The sequence below is a fragment of the Rana temporaria genome, chromosome 5 (genome assembly GCF_905171775.1).
Source record: "Rana temporaria chromosome 5, aRanTem1.1, whole genome shotgun sequence".
Classification (NCBI taxonomy): Eukaryota; Metazoa; Chordata; class Amphibia; order Anura; family Ranidae; genus Rana; species Rana temporaria.
In genome coordinates this window covers 376,750,314-376,772,399 of record NC_053493.1, presented here as the reverse complement: position 1 = coordinate 376,772,399, position 22,086 = coordinate 376,750,314, and the positions used below count along the sequence as shown (strand labels likewise).

The 22,086-nt window shown below is 44.3% G+C and overlaps 1 pseudogene; it reads right to left on the bottom strand.

The window, feature by feature from the left end:
- LOC120941314 overlaps positions 1-22,086 on the bottom strand; it is a 258,756-nt pseudogene that overhangs the window by 235,768 nt on the left and 902 nt on the right.

Below are 22,086 nucleotides of genomic sequence, written 5' to 3'. Positions count from 1 at the left end.
TCTACACTAACAAACCTATACTACCAACTAGCACACACTAGTGGTGCTACATAGGTATAAGCTGTCAGAACCAAAGCTGTCACCAATGTTTTTTTTAATTAGGTTCAATACGGTAACAAAAGAAGTTAAAGAGGAAGTAAAGCCTTCCTCTTTAAGTGTACCTACAAGTAAGCCAATAATAAGGCACCATTTAGGATATATTTACGATATATACACTGCCGCCGACATCATTGGCGCATGAGCACTGAAGAAACGGCCCGCTCAAGCCGTTTCTTCAGAGCCCGTGCCATGACTGGCAGGTCACTGCACACACGCGTGGGAGAGACGTCATTGTGGCTTTGGCCAAACAAAATGCCAGAGCCCACAAATCTAGAAGTTGGCCATGTCTGCATTGCGTGGGCAGCACTGCAGGACTTTGTTCTGAGGTAAGTAATTCATAATGAGCTAGTATACGATGCATACTGATGACCTGTAGGTGTTTTTAAAAACTCACTGTTGAAAAAATTTAGGGTATTGAATGTTTTTGTAATTTTACGGGCACACTCAATTTAACTGCTTAAAGACCGCCCCATGTACATATACTGCGGCTTGGTGGCCTTTAGCGCTGAATTATATACCTGTACATGATTGTTTCCTTCAGCTCTCGAGCGCGTGTGCCACCGGAGCCCCGCTTCTGCTGTGATTGGACACAGCAGGAGCCAATCAGCGAGTCCGGTGGACCCGATGCCCAAGGGAAACCTGGCGATTGTCCAGAGAAAGGCAGAACGGCGGTCTGCCTATTTAAAAAAGGCAGATCGCCATTCTGCTTGTAAGAAAGATAGAGATCTTCTGTTTCTGCTAAGCCAGGAACACGGATCTCTGCCTTCATTCAGTTAAAACCATCCCCCACACAGTAAGAAATCACTCCCAGGGGACACATTTAACCCTTTGATTGCCCCTGATGTTAACCTCTTCCCTGCCAGTGTCATTAGTACAATGACAATGTATTTTTTTAGCACTGATCACTGTGATAATGTCACTGGTCCCCAAAAAGTGTCACTTAATGTCAAATTTGTCTGATTCAATGTCGCAATCCCGCTAAAAATCATTAATCGTTTCCATTACTAGTACAAAAATAAAAAATTAATAATCTATCCCATAGTTTGTAGACACTATAACTCTTTGTGCAAACCAATCAATATACACTTATTGGGATTTTTTTATCAAAACATGTAGCAGAACACTTATTGGCCATTTGTTTATTGGACATGTTTTATAGAGGAAAGTAAAACAAATATATATATATATGAATTTTATTTAATTGTCAGTCTTTTTTGTTTATAGCGCAAAAAATAAAAAGTGCAGAGGTGATAAAATAACACCAAAAGAAAGTTTTATTTATGAGGAAAAAATGACATCAATTTTATTTGTGTGCACAAAAATTCCAAAATGGCTTTGGTACTAAAAGTTTTGGTACTGAGGTTCTAGTTCATTTCAGTGTATCTCAGATCTGCATTCTGACAACCACTTTACTAGAGAGAACAATTGCAGGCAAAACTAGGTCAAGCAAAAAGACATGTATGACAACTTCTGTATGCAATTTAGAACCGGAGAAGGAATGTCACCCATTCACAGATTATCTCATAGGAAACAAACAATTATGCCTTGTACTGTACACACGGCTGGACTCTCCGAGAAAAAAAGTCAGACGTGTGTAGCCTCCATCTGACTTTTTTTGTCAGAAGTTTGACGGACCTTAGATAGAGAACCTGCTCTCTTTCTTCCATTGGACTTCCGACGGACTCACGGCGGACTTTTGCACAGTCAAAAGTCCGACCGTGTGTACAAGGCATAAGTGTAACTGCTCTTTCTGAGCAGAAAGCATAGAATTAAAGTGTGACTCAACTTTTTCTGGTCAGTTATATACATTGTAATGGCCCGTACACACGATCCGAATATCGGACGAAAACGATCGTCCGAAGAAGAATCGTACGATTTTCGGATCGTGTGTACACTACTTTCGAGAGCCGATCACGACAGTTCATCCAATATTATTCGATCGGACATGCACGAAAATTTTCCTCGTACAATGTCAGATCGTTCGATTTTCGTTTAGTCAGTATAGTTGTCGTCCGAAAATACAATACAAATACATTACAACACATGACATCACTTGCGATAATTTTTTTCTGTCGTACAAAAATTTTCGTGACTTTAATAACCTATTTCATTTTACTTGCGACTATCAAGCGAAACAAGTCGTACGATCCATTGTACGATATTCGGATCGTGTGTATGGGCCATTAGGGTTGTTTAGCAAATGTTAATGCAGACACCTACATTCCAGTTACTTAAAGTGATTCTAAAGCCTAATATTTTTGTTCATTAAAATAAAAAAACATGTCATACTCACCTGCTCTGTACAATGGTTTTGCACAGAGTGGTCCCTTATCTTCTCTGCTGGAGTCCTCCCCCAGCACTGTCTGCTCCTCCTTCCCTGACTATACCCCCTCAGAAAGCTGGTTGCTGTGGGGTCATACATTCGGTCATGTTCCAGAGATGGGCTGTATGTGGCAATAGTCACACACAGAATGGCTTGGCCACTCTCCACACTACCTCCCCCACAGGATTTGATTGACAGCAGCAGGTGCCAATGACACCCGCTGCTCTCAGTGACCCTGTAAATGCAGGAAGAGAGAAGAATGGTGCTTCCAGTGGGGACAGAGTTCGATCATGAGTGTTGTCAGGTAAGTGCTTAGGGATACCGCAGGGGTAAACAGGCAGTGGAAGATTTTTTTACCTTTTACCGCAATTTTTTTTGCACACATGTTAAGATTAGCATTTTGCGCTAAAAAAAAATACCCTCCAAAAAAATAATATTTTCTGTAAACAGAGACCCTAAAGAATAAAACTGTGGCTGTTGCAGTTTTTTTTAATTCTTTATTTATAAACAGGGAAAAGGGGGTCCACAGGAGCCACCGCGGCATTACAATCATCAGCAAGATAAATAGGATAAAACATCAAGGTGCATAACACAGAATCGAAAACAGGTCAGTTTAAACATTACAAAGTAATATTATTCATCACAACGAGGGGAACAGCTATTCATCCATCTGTATAAGGACATGGCTGTACGCCTAACGGCGCCGCCTTCACCTCTCCCTGTATTCCCCCTCGTCTGCATGTGCGTCCCAACACGCGCACCTAGAATCTAACGAGTCGCCATGGTCCCATGGGCCCGATTCCCTTAATTTCCAGATTTATATAGAAAATAGGAGCAGAAAGAATAGGTAGAGACAGACATAGAGAGCAAGCACTCTCCTAGAAAGTACAGACAGAGAAAAAGGGAAGAGAAGAAAACTGAAAGGTAGAGGGGGGGTGGGAGGGTTAGGTATTGTGGAGAGGAGGGGAAAAAAAAAGGGGGGGGGTCGTGAACACGGACATCGCATCCCGTTCGCCACCAGGAGGGCCATCACTACTGTGTCACCTCCTGCGCCCATTGTGGAGAGCCTACTACAGACGAAATCAAAGAGTTCAGGTCGAGGCGTTCTCACCTCTAAGGGCTACACCCTCATCGGAGTATGAGAAGATATTCCAGATACGCCAGGTGTCAGTGTAAGCCTCTTGTCTATCCTGGCTCGTTAGGATAAGATCTTCCATTTTATTGATTTTGTCTATTCTCTGCAACCACATGGCAATAGTCGACGGGAGAGGCGACTTCCATCGGATTGGGATGCAGGCCTTGGCAGCATCCAACAAATGGTGAACAACTGATTTCTTGTATACCCACGTAGGGGCGTCAGTCGCGTGGAGAAGCAAGAGCATTTTTTTATTTTGCACAATATACCTCCTGCATATCTGTCCCACCTCTGTTCCCCCTGTTCATGTGTCCCACTGATGTACCTCTTTTTTCCTCTGCACCCCTCTGCACATCTGCCCCACTTCTGTACCCCCTACTCATCTGTCCTACCAATGTCCCTTCTTTCTCCTCTCCCCGCCACTGTACCCCCTGTCCATCTGCCCCACCTCTGTACCCCTTTCTCTTCTGCCTAACCATTGTAACCCCCTGCTCATCTGTCCCACCAATGCACTTCCTTTCACATCTTCCCCACTGCTGTACCCCCTTGCTCTTCTGTCCCACCGCTGAACCCCATTCTCATCTTCCCAACAGTGAACCCCCCCTGCTCATCTTTCCCACCACTGTAACCCTCTGCTCATCTGCCCCATCACTGTACCCCCCTGCTTTTCTGTCCCACTTCTGAACCCCCTTCTCATCCCTCCCACCACTTTACCTCCTGCACATCTGCCCCACCACTGTAACCCCCTGCTCATATACCCCATCAATGTACCCCTTTTCTTGTCCGCCCCACCACTGTACCTTCCTGCACATCTGCTCCACTGTCATATTCCTATGCTCTTCTGTCTCACTACTGAATCACCTTCTCATCACCTAACACTGAACCCATCTGCTCATTTGCCCCACCACTGTAACCTGCTTTCTCACCTTCCCCACCAATACACCCCCTTTCACATCTGCCCCACTGCACTACCCCTGCTCTCCTGACCCAACACTGTAACCCCATTCTCATTTGGCCTAACACTGAACCCCTCTGCTCATCTGCCCCATCACTGTACTCCCTGCTCTTCTGTCCCACTGCTGAACCCCTTTCTTATCTCTTCCATCTCTGTACCTCCCTGCACATCTGCCCCACTGCTGTACCCTCTTGCTCTTCTGTCCCACCTCTGAGCCCCTCCTGTTCATTTTCCCCACCGCCAAACCCTCCTGCTAATCTGCTCCACCGATGTACCCTCTTCTCAGCTATGAAATGCGTGATATGCAGAGTGGTAAAATGAAGCAGATATGAGACACATCTAGCTGTACTGGCACACTCATCCTGCTGATCCACCTCTCACATCCAGCCCACATGCTTGTATGTGATGTATGTGATGATACATACAAGCATATGGAATGGATGCACAATGATGAGCTCAGGTCAGGGCCATTTTCTAAAAGCAGTGGGCCTGTGTGCAAGATCATAAGTTGGGCCTCCGCAGCCAAGGAAAAGTGTGGCATGAAGCCTAGTAAGTGATGGAAAGGTTCAGGAATAATTTCAACAAAGTTCCCAGAAGTTCAACAGTAATTCCACAAACTGTCACCTGATTGTTGTTTTCTCAATCACAGTGAAATACTTTCTTTCTGAGATTGGTAGTGGCATAACATAGCAAGTCATCTTCCTCCAGATGGTGGAGGGGGCTAGCAGGACTCCGATTGGCTTTAGCAGTGGCCAATGACAGTCCTCCTTAAAACAGGGACCGCCCCCCCTAGCAGAACTGCACCCAATCTCTTCCCCATAACAAAAGCTGACGACCGCAGCTACAGCAAAGTTAGAGAACCAAACAATGTTTCCCATCTTTTACAATGTGTGGGGGCACAGTGCCCCCCCCACCTCAGTGCAGGTGCGGCATGGGGAATTCTGAGATTGGAATGCATTAGTGTCTCACTGACACTTCCCTGCACTGCTCTGCTGATGGGGAGGGAGTCGAGTGCCGGCAAAAGAGGCTTTGAGTGCCGCTGATGGCACCAGTGCCAGGGGTTGTCTACCCCTGCTGTACCCAAATAATATTTGTGTCCTTTTTTTGCTAACATTTGCTAAACAACCCTTACAATTTATATAACTGACCTGACTGATTTTTTTTTTCTCAGAAAAAGTTGAGTCACACTTTAATTCTATACTTTCTGCTCGGCTCAGAAAGAATCGTTACCCTTATTGTACTGTATGTTTCCTATGAGATTATCTGCGACATTCCTCCTCCGGTTCTAAATTGCATACAGAAGTTGTCATACATGTCTTGTTGCTTGACGTAGTTTTGCCTGCAATTGTTCTCTCTAGCAAAGTGGTTGTCAGAATGCAGATCTGAGATAAACTAAAATGAACTAGAACTTCAGTACCAAACCTTTTAGTACCAGAGCCATTTGGGTATTTTTGTGCACAATTTAAAAAAAGGCCTAAAGATTATATAAAACCCTCCAAAACATTATGGCCCGGATTCACAGACAGCGGCGCACATTTATTCTGCCATAGCGTATCTCCTGTACGCTACACCGACGCAGCGCAGAGAGGCAAGCATTGAATTCACAAAGCCAATGCTCCCAAAACTGCGATGGGTTTCCAAGGCGTAAGTCAGCGTAAGTGGAAGTGGGCGTGAGCCATGCTAATGAGGCGTGACCCCATGCAAATGATGGGCTGAGCGCCAGACAGATACATATCACCAACTGCGCATGCGCCGGGACGTGGACGCATCGTTCTGCGCATGCTCAGAATCACATCGGAACAACTGCCTAAGATACGCCAGATCACTGCCTATGGCGTGAACGTAACCTACGCCCAGCCATATTCACGTCCAACGTAAACTACGTAAAATACGCCGGCTTGTGTTCCCTGGGCAGACCTTTGCATGTCTGCTGCTGGGTTACACCTGCTTTATGGGGCTTAACTTTACGCCGGACGTACAACTTACGCGCACATCGCGTAGCCTGCGTCGGGCGCACATACGATCGTGAATCGCCGTATCTTCCTCATTTGCATATTTGGATAGAAAATCAATGGGAGTGCCACATGCGGCCAGCGTAAATATGCGCCCACTCTACGCCGGCGTAGGCAAGTTACGTAGGTGGAATGAAGCCTGTTTTTAGGCGTATCTTAGTTTTGTGGGCCTGGCGCACAAAGATACGACGGCGCATATTTGCACTTACGCGGCGTATCTCGAGATACGTCGGCGCAAGTGCTTTGTGATTCCGGGCCTATATCTTTTCTGAAAGCAGACACCCTGGAGAATAAAATAGTGGTATTACATTTTTTTTTAGTGTATGATATTAGTGAAAGGTTTAATCAAGTGCCAAATTTCATAAAAAAAATACAGTAAAGTACATTTTAGGGCACAAACGCAACATTTTACCTAATTTGTTGGTAACATTTGAAAAGATGAGGTTGATAGATACCCAATATTTCAAGTCTTTAACCACTTCAGCTCTGGAAGGGTTTATCCCCTCCCTGACCTGGCCACTTTTTGCGATACGGTACAGCGTTGCTTTAACTGACAATTGCGTGGCCGTGCGACACTGTACCCAAATAAAATCGATGTCCTTTTTTTCCACAAATAGAGCTTTCTTTTGTTGGTATTTGATCACCTCTGCGTTTTTTTTTTCACTATAAAAACAAAAAAAGACTGACAACTTTGAACGAAAACACATCCAATAACCAAAAATGTTAAAAAAATCTAAATTCTCCATCAGTTTAGGCCAATATGTATTCTGCTTCATATTTTTGGTAAAAATAAATTCCAATAAGTTTATTTTAATTGTTTTGCGCAAAAATTATAGGGCCAGATTCACCGAAAAAGTACGCTGGAGTATCTGCTGATTCTCCGGCAAACTTTCAAATTTGCCGCGTCGTATCTTGATTTGGAATCCTCAAACCAAGATACGACGGCTTTTGGCTAAGATCCGACAGGCGTACGGCTTCGTATGCCTTCGGATCTTAGGTGTAATTCTTCGGCCACGCAATATCTCAGACAACCTCACACTCATGGAGACCCTTGTAACCTTGCAATTTCATCTCAGCAACCTGACTGAGACCCCTGCAGCCATGCAATATCTTCTCAGTAGCCTTACAGTCATTGAGACCCTTGCAATATCGTCTCAGCAACATGACTGAGACCCTTGCAGCCACGCAATATCGGCTCAAACAGCCTCACACTCATTGAGACCTTTGCAATCACGCAATATTGTCTCCAAAAGGGATGAGCACAATGTTCAAGTCAAACGTAAGTTATACTAAAAAAAAATGAAAAACTCCTCCTCGATGGGAGGCGTCCCACGACTGCAGACTTTTTCCAATGACAGCTGTTATATAGCTGAGGGTGGGGCCACCCAGTGATGTAAATGGGTGACCCCCGCCCCCTCTGACGTTATGTGAGTGTGATCCTCAGTGCTGTGCTGTCATCAAAGATGGTTTCATAGCAGGACACTGTTTTTGTTTTTAAATAAAGGACTTGTCCCATTTGGTGAATGTGTAGAGGTACAATGTACCCGATACCCATTCACATGGGGGGGCAGGATTTGGGGGTCCCCTTGTTAAAGGGGGCTTCCAGATTCTGAGAAGCCCCCTGCCCGCAGACCCCCACAACCGCCGGGCAAGGGTTGTGGGGAAGAGGCCCTTGTCCCTATCAACATCGGGACAAGGTGTTTTAGGAGGAACCCCAAAACACCCTCCCATGTTGAGGGCATGCAGTCTGGTACGGTTCAGGAGGGGGGCGTGCCCCCTTTTCCTGCGACCTGCCAGGTTGCGCGCTCGGATAAGGGTCTGGTATGGATTTAGGAGGGGGCCCCCATGCCATTTTCATAAAATTTTGGCGCAAGGTTCCCCTTAAAATCTATACCAGACCTAAAGGGTCTGGTATGGATTTTAAGGGGGACCCCCACGCCATTTGTTTTTAAATTTTGGCACAGGGTTCCCCATAATAACCATACTAGACGTGGATGGCCTGTTATGGATTTTGGGGGGACCCCCACGCAATTTTTTTTACATTTTGGTTTGGGTTCCCCTTAATATTCATACCAGACCCAAAGGGCCTGGTAATAGACTGGGGGGGCCCATGCCGTATTTTTTTTTTCAATTATTTTTATTTGTATTGCCGGAATCTGACAATTTATTACAGCCATTTTAATCTACATTTTTTCATTTAGAAATGTCATTTTGCTGTGGTACTGTTCTAAACACAGGAAATATGTGCTACTTTACAGGCATACTAAGGACACCCCCAGTCATGATATTTAAAGAAATATTTCATTTTTATTGTTTTATGTTAAGTATTATTAAAATCACTGTTTCTGGAAAAATCTAAATACCCCAGGTTCAGTCGTAAACTAACAGTCATCAAATTTATTTTGGCATTCGGGATGTTCAGAGATGTTGTCTGCTCAGCTGCCCCCAGCAGAAGGGAATAGCTGGACCCATAGCTCCACTCAGTCACAGACTTAGGATACAAGTATGGAGGGCACGCATTTTACGACTACCACTGGTTGTTTTTGGCCAAGACAGCAGCCAGGCTTAGCCAGTTCCAGATCAAGACGGACTAGAGCATTTCTGACATGGAGCTGTTCTGCCGCCATTTCATAGGTCTCCACTCCCCGCTCTGTACTATTTGCATTAAAATAAAAAGCCTTCTGTGTGCAGCAGCCACCCTCAGCCCCCTAATACTCACCTGAGCCCCATCTAGGTCCAGCAATGTTGAAGGAGTGTCCCCAGGACTTCCCTCATCATTGGGTGAGACAAAGCAGTGGCACCATCAGCTCCCGCTGCTGTCAATCAAAGTCAGCCAATGATGAGAGAAATGGGGCAGGGCCGGGCCAGCTAGGCCAGGGCTCAATGAGACTGGGTCTCATTTTTTTTTTTTTTACTGATCTATACATAGCACATGTTTATGCACCTGTGTCTACAGGCTTATTGAGCACAATGGGCTGCATTTAGATCAGTAAAAAAAAAAATTGCCTACTAAAAATGGATGAAAGCTGAACATTTTCAGACAGCAGTGTGCAAGATGCCTAAATGTATGGATTAGGGCTTTATTCACACAACCATAAAAATATTTTTGTTATTACACATGTTTTCTATGAGAAAAGTTTCTGCCTAGGGCCCGTTCACACTAGAATGCAGTGCCTTCCTATAATTTTCATGCAGATTATTTCCTGGTGTACCTTTAGTCCAGATAAGGTACGTGACTCAGCAACAGAACTGACAGTTTGAACTGAATTGCCAAGAAACCATGATTGTCATTGCCATTATTTACTTCTTGGAAGAAAGGAAAATCATTGTTTTCCTGTTGAACAGATTTAATTAGGTTGCTGTCAATGTATTCACCTAACAATGGTCTGTGCAGAAATGCTGCTTATTATGTCTGAAGCATAATTGCAGAGTACAGAAGTGTGTTCTGTTGTGACTGGTCTGAACAAGCGGCGATGACTGTCAATTAGAAAATGTTTCAGGTGATCAGGAAGTGTATATGCTTAACCTGTAAACAATCAATTATTATTAAATGTAACTTGGGGGACAGGTAGCCGGTACAAAGCTCCCTGGGATGAGCAGTCTTTCAGGCACAGATACCAAATCCAGTGAGGTAGTGATAAACGGTGTGGTGTTTATTGGTGATATATACAAGTCTATATACAGCGTTTCAGAAAAACAAACAGAACAAAAATAGCCTACAAAAACATAGCCGTGTCTCGGCACTAACTACACAATATATACAGGTGAAACTCGAAAAATTTGAATATTGTGCAAAAGTTAATTTATTTCACTAATGCAACTTAAAAGGTGAAACTAATATATGAGCTAGACTCATTACGTGCAAAGCAAGATAGTTCAAGACGTGATTTGTCATAATTGTGATGATTATGGCTTACAGCTCATGAAAACCCCAAATCCACAATATCAGAAAATTCGAATATTGTGAAAAGGTGCAATTTTCTAGGCTCAAAGTGTCGCACTCTAATCAGCTAATTAAGCCATAACACCTGCAAAGGGTTCCTGAGCCTTTAAATCAGGGATAAGCAATTAGCGGACCTCCAGCTGTTGCAAAACTACAAGTCCCATCATGCCTCTGCCTCTGGGTTCATGCTTGTGGCTGTCAGAGTCTTGCTATGCCTCATGGGAATTGTAGTTCTGCAACAGCTGGAGGTCCGCTAATTGCATATCTAGGCTTTAAATGATCTCTCAGTCTGGTCCAGTAGTAATCACAATCATGGGAAAGACTGCTGACCTGACAGTTGTGCAGAAAACCATCATTGACACCCTCCATAAGGAGGGAAAGCCTCAAAAGGTATTTGCAAAAGAAGTTGGATGTTCACAAAGTGCTGTATCAAAGCACATTATAGAAAGTTATGTGGAAGGGAAAAGTGTGGAAGAAAAAGGTGCACAAGCAGCAGGGATGACCGCAGCCCGGAGAGGATTGTTAGGAAAAGGCCTTTCAAAAGTATTGGGGACTTTCACAAGGAGTGGACTGAGGCTGGAGTCAGTGCATCAAGAGCCACCACACACAGACTGATCCTGGACATGGGCTTCAAATGTCATTCCTCTTGTCAAGCCTCCCGAACAACAAACAACGTCAGAAACGTCTTACCTGGGCTAAAGAAAAACACACCTGGTCTTTGGCTCAGTGGTCCAAAGTCCTCTTTTCTGATGAGAGCAAATTTTGCATCTCATTTGGAAACCATGGAGCCGGAGTATGGAGGAAGAATGGAGAGGCACACACTGCAAGATGCTTATAGTCCAGTGTGAAGTTTCCACAGTCTGTGTTGATTTGGGGAGCCATATCATCTGCTGGTGTTGGTCCACTGTGCTTCATTAAGTCCAGGGTCACCGCAGCCGTCTACCAGGAGATTTTGAAGCACTTCATGGGGATGCTGGGGATGCTGACTTCATTTTCCAGCAGGACTTGGCACCTGCCCACACTACCAAAAGCATCAAAACCTGGTTCAACGACTGTGGGATTACTGTACTTGATTGGCCAGCAAATTTGCCTGACCTGAACCCCATAGAGAATCTATGGGACATTGCCAAGAGAAAGATGAGAGAAATGAGACCCAACAATGCAGAAGAGCTGAAGGCTGCTATTGAAGCATCCTGGTCTTCCATAACACCTCAGCAGTGCCACAGGCTGATAGCTTCCATGCCACGCGGCATTGAGGCAGTAATTGCTGCAAAGGGGGCCCAAACCAAGTACTGAGTATATATGCATGCTTATACTTTTCAGAGGTCCGATATTGTTCTATGTACAATCCTCGTTTTATTGATTGTATGTAATATTCTAATTTTCTGAGATTTTGGATTTGGGGTTTTCATGAGCTGTAAGCCATAATCATCACAATTATGAGAGAGACTCATTACATGCAAAGCAAGATAGTTCAAGCTGTGTTTGTCTTAATTTAAAATATCGTTATGGACCCCGTCTGGAGCCTGAAAAGAAAAGAATGTACATCCCACGTCCCTAAATCATATATGGAAGGAAGGGACGTAAGACTGTAAAAAATATATTATGGATAACATAGAACCAAGTGACACCTCACATATCGGGAAGGGGTGGGAAAAAATCACTCCCCACTATACCTCCACCAACGATCATAGGCTCATCTAGGTGCATCCCCATTAAACCATCAAAGGAAACAAATACATGGGAAGGCAAATAAAAATGGGGAATGTGCTACACACGGGAGAGGTCCCAAGGAAGCTAGCACCTAAATGTCAAAACCTATATTACCCCAAGAAAATCACAATGAGGAATCATGATAAGAGAACAACAAAAAATAAAAAAAAAGTTTAATTGTACATGTCAGGAACTCCCGTAAGACGCTTTGCAAATAGACGTGCGCAAGCACATAGCCTTTGCCATAGAATGGCTCACAGACGCGTGCATGCGCGCCAGAGCTCGCAATTGCGGGCACGCATGCGCACAGATATGTGCACGCTTGCACACGTACGAGCCTAATTCAGTTTGGCGCCAAACAGCCTATTTAAAGGGTGTCTGGGCTCTTGTGCCTTGCTGACTGATCTTCAGCTTGTTTCTGAAATCCTGCTTGATCCTGTATGTCTTCCCAGTATTCTGACCCGGCTCCGTTCCTGACTCTGGCTCTGTCTATGATTCGGTACCTCACTGCCCGCTTGCTGACGAACCTGGCTATCTCTGAGACCTTGCTCCTGTCTATGCCCTTGGTCACTGTTAACCCTCGGTTACCTGCCTGGCTATCACCTGTTCCTGCGCAACTCATCACGGTCTGCTTCAGGCCGCTGAACGCTGCCAAGCTGTTCTCCCGGGACCCCCGGCTCCAGGCACTCGTGTCCCTCTTGTCCTTCGGCTTCCTCTGTATCACCTTCAGCGGAGCCAGGACAGGAGATATAAGAGAGGCCGACCTCATCAAATCAGTTTCCCATCCGATCCCTGACAGTACAGCTGAAATCAAGACTGATTGATAAAAGCATTGATGTCCCAATCAACATTCAAGCCGTACGGCATGTAGCATTTGACCTGGTATATCCAGAAAGTCTCCAACTTCGATACACCCCTCAACTTCGATTCACCTCTCCAATGAGGAACAAATGTATCAATAATTTGAAAACTGGTACCCTCTAATACTCATGTAAGTTTCTTACCCCTCTCAAACTTGATTGGATCACATAATTTGGCATGTTTTTGCGTCTGTATCCACCATCGGAATACCACTTCCGGGTATTTGAGCGCCTGCCTGGACGCCATATTTACATGGCCTCTTTCGGGCATTGGAGCGCACGTTGTGTGACGCCAATTCGGAAGTGGGCAACCGCGGTGGAACGCACGCAGCCTTACATGTGCAGCACGGAGCGGGGTCCCATGTGAGTACGTTTATTGGCACCCTTATTTAAGCGCAGTGGGAGTGGGGGCTAGAGGTATGCCCCTGTTGAAGTCTTCTTAGACAAAACCGGTCGGGCACATACCTTGGTCCACACCATTTCCACACTGCGCAAACTGTGTATTGATGACCTTTACCTATATTTTTGTGATGTGGTTGCTGTAATGATTATTATTTTTTAATTTTTACTCTGACATTTTTTGGGTTTAATGTCTGCCCTTTTTGTGGATTTTAAGAATTACATTTTTTTATTTTTTTACGCTATGAGGAGTCGTTTTCCTTGTTTTTTTCTGCTTTTCCCCATGTTTGGAGCCCACTGAGTCTACTATTAACTGTTTTTTGCTTCACCCATTTTTCCATATCCTGAATTGGAGCGGAAGGAGTCACCTGTAAGTCGATTTATACAACATCCTGCTGAGGAGACCACCAATCCAGTGGGAACGAGGAGCACTACCACAGCAATGACCAGATTGGGCAATTGGCCCCCTATGCAAGTATGACCCACCACCGTATGGTGTAGTTTGGGTCCACCCTATCTGGTAAGGGTATCCTAATATTTGGCTCACTTTTCCTTGAAAGGAAAAACAATTTCCATATTGATTCTACAAGAATAAACCCCCCCTTTCTTGGATTTTTCACCTTCACGGACATTCATATATATGTCAGTTATATTGAGTTTGTTTACTACCTATTCACGGTGACACGTTTGAATTTGTTTTTGCTACACTTCAATATTTTAGAACTCTGGTTATAGGAGTTCCTGTTATTGGCGCTGCACTTTTATTTATTAATTTAAATAAACATACACTTATCTGTCCCATGGTCCAGCGGGGTACTCACCCAAGCAGTTTTCTTCCTCTACACTCCCTCGGTGGCGCCAGCATCACTACTATGGGCACTCATCTATGACAGCTTGCAGCTTCACAACCGGGTGCCCACTGCGTATGCGCGAGTGGCGCTGGCTCTGTGATTGGCCCCGAAGTCTTCTAGGACCTGTCCTGTGTCCCTGAATACTCGGGAGGTAGGGGGAAGGATAACTTCCACTTCCGATTGCCTAAGGCGACTGGAACGGAAGTGGCTGCGGGTACCTGTCGAAATCGGGTACTCCCCCCCCCCTCCTCCCCAAAAGCTTTGTTTCACCATCAGGATCTGGGGAGGAGGTATTAAAGTGGAGGTTCCACTTTGGGGTAGAACTCCACTTTAAGCATTCCAGGAGGCCTCAGGGTACTCTACAGTACATGTGCCAATGCACATCATCATGGGGCTGTCTGCAAGATCTAGAAAGAGACAGTGGTCCCATAATGATGGAAGTAAAGAAGGTTAAGAAGCTATAGTAGAGGGGCACTGGACTTGGATATTCACAGAAAATGTGGATAAGTCATTACTTCAGCCCAATTGGCCTGTATTCAGCAGCTCATCACAAATACGGGGATCTTCAAGGGGAGGGCATTCATCTGATTTGATAAATCAAAGTATAATAGGTCAAAGAGAGTGCCAAATGCAAATTACTTATCATCAGGGCTGGATGAAGGGGGGTTGTGTGGTCCCTTGAAATTTGTTGACTGTCATTTGCCCTCTTTGTTGTAACCAGTTTGAACAATAAAAACCTTGGATTCCTAAGGATTTTTCATTTGGCGCTCTCTTTGGCCTATTGCATTTGTACGTAAAGAAGATATTGCAAGAGACAGCATGCAGATGCTGATTGGCCAATTTCAGCAGGACAGTTATGGATTCACTTGACATGTTACAATGTACTTTGAAAATTAGCCAGAAAACTAGGCAAGAGGAAATTTTAAAAAGTCAAACAGAAAGGAAGGATAAATATAGAGCTGCATAAATTTTTGTCTTTTACATCTGCTTGGAGTTCAAATTTAACCACTTGCCGACCGCAGCACGCACTTATATTTAGACAGAATGGCACTCCTGGGCACAAGGACGTATATATATATATATATACGTCCCCTTTAAGAAAGCAGCATTGTGGACGCGCACGCAGGGATACTTGATCGCTGTGGGGATAGCCGTGATCGTCTAACGGTGAGGAAGAACAGGGAGATGCTGATGTAAACAAGCATCTCCCTGCTCTGCCTAGTGACAATGACACGAATCACCGATTCCTGTAATCGGAAGCGGTGATCACTGTCTTGTCACACGCAGCCCATCCCCCCTACAGTAAGAATCACTCACTATGACACACATAACCCCTAAAGCGCCACCTAGTGGTTAACCCTATTCACTGCCAGTGTCATTTTCACAGTAATCAGTGCATTTTTATAGTACTGATCGCTGCAAAAATGACAATGGTCCGAAAAATGTTTAAAAATGTCCGATGTGTCCGCCATAATGTCGCAGTCATGATAAAAAACGCTGAATGCCGCCATTACATGACCGCACAATTGTCAGTTAAAGCGACGCAGTGCCGAATCGCAAAAAGTGGCCTGGTCTTTGACCAGCAAAATGGTCCGGGGCTTAAGTGGTTGAAGTGTTACTCAACCTACAACAGTAACATCAGTCTGTATAGGCAGTAAAGCATCTTTGTTATACTCACTGTGGAACCTAAGAGGTTAATCCTCAGAATTTTGTAAAAAGGCTGTTTGAACTTGTCTTCTCTGATCCTCCTCTTCTTCCACTGTCCCCAATATATCTGCTGATAGTACAGAGCTAGGGGACAAGCTGAACATGCTCAGTTTGCTGTGAATTGCTAGAGAGTTTTTTGGGAGAGTGCATGTGATCAGCACAGAGCCAATCAGCACTGTCCAGACGGAGGGTCAGGGGTCCTGCATCCTCATAGGACAATCAGGGGAGAATGAAAACTCCCCCTACAAGCTTTAACCAGACACTTATAGAAGTCACAAGACTGCTCTAACTTCTGATGAGAAAAGGTATTTAGCAGTTTATGTTAACTAAAATAATTATGGGCCAAATTCTCAAAAAACCTGCCTAACTTAACTTTCAGCAGTTAAGTTACACAGGCGTTAAATTTCTACCTAAGTGCCCGATCCACAAAGCACTTACCTAGAAATTACACGCCGTGTAACTTAAGTGCCTTCGTCGCAAGGCGGTCGTCTGTTCGAGGGGGCGATTCCTATTCAAATGAGGCGCGCTCCCGCGCCGGACGTTCGGCGCATGCGTGTGACGTCATTTTTCCCGACGTGCATCGCGCGAACGTACTTTACGCCGGGCTTTGTGGATCGCGACGGGACAATAAAGTTGCGTCGGGTAAAAAAAAGACAGCAACCTGTACCAAAATGCAGGAATGCAACTACAAAATAATTGCACAATGGTACAGGACTCCAGATAAGCTACATAGATACTACCCAAACATAAAAGACGAATGCTGGAGATGTAAGGCAGAAAAAGGTACGATGGTGCATATTTTTTGGACATGCTCTAAAATTAGGGGGTTTTGGGGAGGGGTCCGGAAGATTATACAAAAATTTAGCAAAAAGACTATACCAGATGACCCAGCTTTCTTCCTGCTGCATCTGTCAGACATTTCCTGGGGAATAAAAGGGAACCCATTACTGTATCACCTGTTGAATGCTGCTAAAGCATGCATACCGCTTAAATGGAAACAAATACAACCCCCTACTTTGAGTATGTGGATTAGGAAGGTGGAAGAAGTAAATAGAATGGAGGATCTGATATGGGCAAGTAGGAAACAGGGAGAGGTTTATAGGAAGATTTGGACACCATGGAATGATTGGATTCAGTCTGAGGATGGAGGAGGATTGACGGGGGAGGAGTAGGGTACGTGGGGGGGGGAGAGAGGGAGAGATACAACTTCTTTTTTTTCCTTTCTTTTTCCCTCCTTTTTTTTTTTATTTTTTTTTTTTTATTATTATTATTTTGATTAACTTTGGAATTAGATGGGGGTGGGGTGGGGAAATTTGTGAATGTATATTTTAATAAGGAACGAGAAGGAACTATAAGTACCATGGGAGGAGAGAGCACTGGGAGTGGGTTAAAATAAAATAATAGAAGGGAGGGCATGGGATAGCGTCCCCCCATGCCCAAATATTAGGGAATTTGAAATTTTTGTTTGTTTATCAAATGCTATCCCTTACAGTGCCCTCCCCCCCCTTTGTTTATGGATTAATTTTGGGAATCAATTGGCCATGCCTTCAACTCGGCGAGTGGGAGGATGGGAATTAAATAAGGGAGATGGAAAGATCCCAATTGTAGGAATGTGATCGTTTGGTTCCTTCTTGTTTTGTTTCTTTTTCCTTTTCTTTCTTTCTTCTCTTCCTCTCTTGAGAGGAGTGAATAGAGAGATTGTATTATGCTAAATTCTTTGGAATGTATTTGGATCTATTTACTTATATTTGTTAAGATGATTGCTATTTCCCATGTTTTGTACAAATGAAGAGGAAAATTTATTTTGAAAAAATAAAGAAATTGAAAAAAAAAAAAAAAAAATATGCGCCGGGAAAAAAAATCGAAATTAAAAAAAAAACACGGCGATCGAAAAAAAGGTTTGTTTTTACAAGGTCTAAACAGTTTAGGCCTTGTAAAAGCATCCCTAATTTTACGCATGCAAAACGTAACTTACGCAGAAAACACAAAGCTAAAAAGCTTTGTGGATCTGCCTAAGTACTCATTTGCATACGCAAAGCGGCATTTTGACTCGAAATGCCCCCAGCGGCGGATGCGGTACTGCATCCTAAGATCCGACAGTGTAAGTCTATTACAGATGTCGGATCTTCTGACTATCTTTGGAAAAATCCTTCTGAGGATCGTTTCCAAAGCCACAGGGATACACAGGCTGAACAGCAGTTCCGCCTGCGTATCTCCTTTGAAGATTTGGCCCTATGTGTACTATGGGAGACCAGATATAGTGAATGCAAAGTCCTGGGTTTAATAAAACTTTAAGGGCTTATTTATATTGTTGTGTTGCACTGCAATGCCATTCATTTTGAAAGTACAGTACATTCATTTTATTGGGCTACCTAAACACAATGCATGTTAATGCAGGGCCATCTTTTCCATTGGGCACGCTGGGCAGTTGCCCGGGGGCCCCGCTTGCCTGGGGGGCCCCACTGGCTGCCCAGCAACCCCAGTAAAAAGTTATGGAGAGTGACGGGTTAGAACTGCCCATGCCCAGTTCGCGGAAATCACAGAGAAGATCTGGTCCTCCACGAGTGCGGGGGGTTGCTGATGTAAGGGGGGAGTGAATGCAAAAATGTAAGGGGGCACTGATATAAAGGTTCCCCCTCCTATATTAGTGACCCCCCTTACCTTAGTGTATTTAATCTAAGGAAGGTGGTCTCTGGTCACCAGAGTACCCCCCACATCAGAGTCTGCAGGATTCCCCCTTACAATGCAAGGGGGAACTCAGTCTGCGGACCCTGATGTAAGTGGGAAAGAGAAAGCAGTGGACTCTGATATAAGGTTGTCTCTGGTCACCATAGCCCCCCTCCACATCAGAGTTCCCCCCTTAGATCATGATCTGCAGCGTTCCCCTTTACATAAGAGTTCCCTTTCACTGTAAGGGGGAATCCTGCAGACTCTGATGTAAGAGGAAACTCTGTGCTGGCTGGGTTATAGTAACCTGACCTTCATGTCCATGAAGACATTTTTTTTTTTTTACTTTTGTTTAACTTAAACACATTTCTAATAGCACTAGCTATATGTTTATAGTTTAAATACTGACATTTGCATTGTTGGGCACTGAAAACTGTAATTTTAGGTACTTTTTTTGCAGTGGCAGTAAAAAATGTGGTTCTGACAGTAAATTTTATGATTTTTGTCAGTAATTCTCGTGCGTGATTGTGTAGACAGGGCCCCAGTGCACTGTATTGCCCGGGGGCCTATAATGCTCTTAAGATGACACTGTGTTAATGTGCAATATAACGGTTAGTAACAAACTGCACAAATGTAAGCAGGCCCTAATAGAGGAAAGTTTGAGAATTACTAAATGTCACTGTTTTTTTTAAATTAAGTTTACATCTGCTTGAAACTCCAGTTTTATTTGAAAAAAATCCCCTCTAGCTCAGGTATACTGTATGCAAAAAACTAAAAAAATAATTTTACACTTTACTGCACATTCTTGCCTGTTTCTTTTCTGTACATACACTGTGTATATAGGTATGGACAATCCTTTCCAAAAATGCTTTCCGGTAAGCCTCCATTCCTGATTATGGTGATTGGTGTCACGCCGTCAGGTGTATGATCGTCATTTCCAAACACTCTTCTTCCATGAGACTTTCTTTGATGAAATCCAGGTTTATATGAACTTTTTGTTTGCGCAATTGCACTTTACTCACATGTGATGTCATTTTGCATATGTGTCTTCAAACTTTATTCACAGTTATTGTTGTTTAAATACAATTGATTGTACATTAGTATATTTTGATATTTGTTTGTATTCGCACAAATGCACTTTATTGTTTAGCGCTGCACTCTTTTTACACATACTGGGCCAGATTCAGATAGAGATACGACGGCGTATCTCCTGATACGCCGTTGTATCTCTGAGTTCCGTCCGTCGGATCTATGCGCCTGATTCATAGAATCAGGTTCCGCATAGATCCCCCTAAGATCCGACAGGTGTAAGTGACTTACAGCGTCGGATCTTAGGCTGCAATTCCCGGCCGGCTGCTAGGTGGCGCTTCAGTTTTTTTACGCGACGAATATGCAAATAGGCATTTTTTTTACGTCGCTTGCGTTCGGCGTTTTCCAGCGTATAGTTACCCCTGCTATGTAAGGGGTATCCTATGTTAAGTATGGCCGTCGTTCCCGCGCCGAGTTTTGAATTTTTACGTTGTTTGCGTAAGTCGATTCAGAAACGAGCTGGACGTAAGTTACGCTCACGGCTAAACCAATGAAGTCCTTGCGGCGGAAATTCGAGCATGCGCACTGGGAAAAATCGCGGACGGCGCATGCGCTGTTCGATCGGCGCGGGGACGCGCCTGATTTAAATTGTACACTCCCTCTAGCCGCAGAATTTGAATTCCGCCTGGGGATTTACGATACACCGCCGCAAGTTTAGAGGCAAGTGCTTTCTGAATTAAGCACTTGCCTCAAAAACTTGCGGCGGCGGATCATAAATAAGATAGGTTACGCGGATCTAAAGATCCGCTGACCTATCTGAATCTGGCACACTGTATACAAGGCAAAAAATTAAAATGAGTAACACCCGCATACAATTCGCAATAGTGTGAATCCAGCCTCAAGAATGTGTGAAATTATTGGAGCAAAGCTGCAAAGTCCATTTTAACAAGACCTGTAAGTGATCTAAAGTTTTGTGTAGAAAAGCAGTGACTGCCTGAGCTGGATGATGCTATTCTGTATTCTGTAATCCTGTACACAGAGTACCGCAGACAACAAAGAGAAATGTGAATTTTCTAGCAACCACAAGAAAATGATAATTGGTTGCAGATTTATTTGATGTGTAATTATAATAGTATTTTATTTTATTCAGCCCCCCCCCCCATTACAGAGCTTTTTTTTTCTTTTGCATTCCGAACAATTTTCCTGTCAGTTGTGGCAAAAATTTTAGTTGGTCTACCTAAGCGTGGTTTGGTTTCAGAACCCCTTATTTTCCACTACTTGATTAGAGATTGAACACTGCTGATTGGCATTCTCAATTCCTTGGATATCTTTTTATATCCCTTTGCTATTTTATACAGTTCAACTACTTTTTCCCGCAGATCCTTTGACAATTCTTTTGCTTTCCCCATGACTCAGAATACAGAAACGTCAGTGCAGCACTGGATGAAAGATGCAAGGGTCTGTCAGGAGTCCAGAAACTCATTGACCTTTTAGGCCGGGTTCACACTGGTACAACACAACAGTCGTACTACTTTGGATTCGACTTTGTCCTGCAACTTGAAGTCTGACATGCGTCCATCTTCAATGAACAGGGATCCGACTTTGATCCCCAACAATACCAGGCATGGTCTGGTATGAATCTTTAGGAGGAACTCCACGCCAAATTTCAAATAAAAAAACGTCATGGGTTCCCCCTCTAAGAGCATACCAGTCCCTTTGGTCTGGTATGGATTTGAAGGGGAACCCCTATGGCGAAAAAAACTGTGTGGGGTCCCCCACCAAAGTCCATACCAGACCTTTATCCAAGCATGCAGCCCGGCAGGTCAGGAAAGGGGGTGGGGACGAGCGAGTGCCCCCCCTGAACCATACTAGGCCGCATGCCCTCAACATAAGGGGATTGGTGCTTTGGGGCAGGGGGCGCCCCAAAGCACCCTTTCCCCATGTTGATGAGGACAAGGGCCTCTTCCCGACAATCCTGGCTGTTGGTTGTCAGGTTTGCAGGCGGGGGGCTTATCGGAATCTGGGAGCCCCCTTTAATAATGTGAATGAGTATGGGGTACATTGTACCCCTACTTATTCACCTGAAAAATAAAGTGTCAATAAATAAAACACCCTACACAGGCTTTTAAAGTAATTTAGGCAGCTCCGGGGTCTATTCCAACTTCTTCTGCCCTCTCCAGCTCTTCTCCGCTCTCTTTTCGGTTCTTCTCCCTCTGTCCGGTGTATTGTGCTGGGCCTCTTCCGCTATCTTCTGCTCTTTTGCTAGCATTTTTCTCAGTTGTCTTCTTCCCTGTTCTCTTCTTCTTCTGATGTTGACACGATGCTCTCTCCCGCTCTAATGCCCGGTGCGCGGTGTGCCACTACTTATATAGGCATGGGGCGGGGGTCACCGT